This window comes from Ambystoma mexicanum, chromosome 8 (assembly GCF_040938575.1).
Source record: "Ambystoma mexicanum isolate Mex_15411 chromosome 8, UKY_AmexF1_1, whole genome shotgun sequence".
Classification (NCBI taxonomy): Eukaryota; Metazoa; Chordata; class Amphibia; order Caudata; family Ambystomatidae; genus Ambystoma; species Ambystoma mexicanum.
Window position 1 is genome coordinate 1,007,084,689 of NC_090929.1, and position 3,517 is coordinate 1,007,088,205.

Consider the following 3,517-nt stretch of genomic DNA (forward strand, 5'->3'; position numbering starts at 1 on the left):
GTTTCCTGAACAATTGGAATGATTCGATCGATTTGATGTTCAGAGGCAGGGTATTCCAAAGTTGAGAGGCGAGGACTGTGAAGCTCGAGCCACCGGCTCTTTTAGAGGTGAATCTTGGCACTGTGAGGCATAGAGTATTGGAGGATCTGGTAATTCTAGTGTTCGGCTTCAAAGTGAATTTGTTAGTGAGATAGGGAGGGGCAAGGTGGTTTAAGGCTTTGTAGGTGAGGCAGAGAGATTTTAGGTCTATTTTTTGTTGTATGGAGAGCCATTTGCAAGATATTCTGATAGCAGAGATGGGCTCTCGCCTGGGAATGTTTAGTGCTGCTCACAGCGCATTGCTTTGGAGAACCTGTAGTTTATTGATTATAGATTGGTTGGCACCTAGGTAGAGGCTATTGCAGTAGTCTAGCTTAGATTGTATGAGAGCCCTGGCCAGCGTAAGGCAGCTGTTGGTGGATAAAAAAGGTCTGCAGGCCCTAATTAGTTTCCCGGTGTAGGCGGTGGTTAAAGCGCTCATGTTGACTTGTTTGGAGAGGTTGGTGTTGGCGTTGAGATAAAAGCTGAGGGTTTTCACGTTTTTAACGATGGGGATGGTGTTGCCATCGATGATGATGTTGGTGTAGTGAGGGCTGAGTTTCTGTAAGTTGTTGGGTGAACCAACAAGGAGGAGCTCAGTCTTCTCATCATTCAAGCAGAGGCCATGTGTGGCCATCCATGCCTGAATGATGGAGAAGATTTTGTTAATCCTGGTGACGTCGACACTGTGGTTGCCAGAGATGGTGAGGAGTATCTGGGTGTCATCTGCGTAGTTAGTGTAGGTGACACCCAGATGGTCCAGTTTGTCAAAGAGAGGCTTTGTAAAGATGTTATATAAGATGGAGGAAACACAAGATCCTGTGGGACACCACAGGTAATGGGGATGGGGTCTGCTGCTGCCGCAGATGAAAAAACCCTCATGGTTCTGTTGGCTAAGAAGGATTGTATCCACATGACAGCAGAAGAGGAGAAATGGGCAGCAGATGAGAGGTGGTTGCAGAGTATTTTATGGTCGACCAGGTCAAAGGCTGCTGAGAGGTCTAGAAGGAGTAGGATGGCGGTTTTACCTTTTGTCTTTGATGTCATCAATCTGACTTTTGAGGTCAACAAGGGCAGTTTCTGTTCCATGTTGAGGTAGGTGTGCTCTTGGTTTTTGCTGTGCAGTTTCTTTGAGGTAATTCTGTTGGAGGCATATTTATTTTGTTTCGGTATATTCCATTATATTGCAATTGCTTTTTCATTGGATGGTTGGTGTCTTACATATACAGTCTCCACTTCTTATTCATTATTAAATGTTATGTATTTATGTGGTGCTTTTTGAACATGTTCAGTGTTTTCATTGTATGATACAATAATGTAAGATACCCCCTGAGTTTTTGGATAGTGTTGATGATGACCGCGTCCGTCCGCGGATGTGCACACGGTCCGTGGACATCAAAATCAGTAGCGGGGGCAGGGGATTCCGTATTTTCTATGTTATATGTATGTAAGCTAAGGGAATCCTAGTAAACATTTATCAAATTTATATTATCTATATCTATATTCAGTGAGAAAACTTTGTTAAAGGGGTATTATGGTTAGGTTTAGCTACCAAAAACCTATGAAACTCAGTCAAAAAACTTTGTTAAAGGGGGCGCTGTTGAGCAGCCAAGCAAGATGGCCGCTTAGCGTCGGAGCTCCGTCACCGCACACCTAATCCTTGCTGCACCAGCACGAATCCTGTCCGCCTGCTGCACGACACGACAACGATTCGACTAGCGGCGCTGTCCGCTATATTCTCCCACAATCCCGAGTCGAAACGGCGCCTGGGACCCGAACTTCCGCGGCCCGGGGCCTTCCGAGGCCTCCCGGATCCGCTGCGGCCCAGCCACCGCCGGAGGGAGCATCGGCTCCGGGGGCCTCCCGCGCCGCTGACCGCGGATCCATCGCCCCGTGGGCTTCCCTGAATCTACATTGTCAGGAGGAGCTGTGGGTCCCGCTCCTCCCGCGCTACAGCCCGCTACCGCCAGCAAGGCCCCCCCGCGAGGGAGACTGGCCTTGCTGCGGCCTCGTGGATTTCCTGACTGCCGCGGCTTGTGGCGCCTGGTGGGCCCCCGCGCCGGACTGAGCGGCGACTCCGCGGGAGGAGGACGGACCGCTCGCCCGCTGTCGCTGGTGGGGGAGCCGGGCGCCGGCCCCCGAGAGGGCTGCATGACGCATCTCTGGGACACCGCTGCTGGGAACCCCCACCTCTCCAGCCCGCCACGAGGATCGCCCTGAAGCACTGCTGCCGCTGTGGGCCCACGTCGAACACAGCATTCCCGGAGGCCTTGAGGTGGGTGCTTGGGCTCTGTCCTCCCTGACGCCTCCCGGACTGGGCCCCGGTCCCTTCCGGCCATAGCTAACTCTGCTTGGGGGTCTCCCTCACCTGCTGCTGGGCTCTGCCCCCACCTGCTTTCTCCACTTTGCGCTCAGGGCCCGGCCTGGCACCCGGTGGCCGCATAGGATATGTGGGGCCCTTGGGCTCCCTGGACGATCGGGGCCTCTGCCCCCCGCGAAAACTACACCACCCGGGACCACGCATTCCCCCTGCCAACCTACACCACCTTGGTGGCCACGCTGTCGCCCGCCCCCCATCCTACGAGCGCACTGCTGGCTCCCCTGTGCCTACAATACTGGGGATTAGTGGCTGCAGTCCCGCCTTCGCCTCATCCACCGACTCCACGGCCGCTGCCCGTCTCTGACTCTGCCGGAGTCGCTGGGAACCCCCCACCACAACAATGTCCAACAGGGCGCGGGGCGCCAACAAGGCGGGCGCTATGGACAAATTTACCAAGCCAGCCCATCGAGCGGACCCGGCGTCCTCCTCCGCGACACAGGAGGATGGCGAGACACTCCGGGACGCCCCACAACCAGACCTCGCTACCATGATGGAGTCCATGGCCAAAAACTTTGCTTCCTTCCATGAAAAGCTGGACGATATTAATGCTAACGTCGCCTCCCTACGCGCCCAAATCGACCAGCATGGGTCCAGGCTCACGGAAACAGAGCAGCGGATAGGGACCAACGAAGATCACATCCACACCCTCCAGACCACGGTCTCAGAGCTCGTCCGCGACATGAAACAGGTCAAGGCCAAGAACGATGACCTCGAATCGAGATCACGGCGGAACAACATCCGAATAGTGGGGGTTCCCGAATCCGCACTCAAGGGCCGCATGGAGACCGCTGTTGAGCAGCTCATCAAGGACCTCCTGGGCAACCCTGAGCTCTCCCCGTTCTTCACCGTTGAAAGAGCGCACCGCTCCCTGGCACCCCACCCTAAGCCCGGAGACTTCCCCAGGCCCATCATCGCTAAACTACTCAGCTACAAAGACAGGGATCACATTCTCCGCCTGGCCAGGGAGAGGGGTGAACTAAGGTTGGAATCCCAAGTCATCAGAATTTTCCCTGACTTTTCGGTGGGAGTCCAGATGGAGCGACGCAGGTTCAGCGGGGT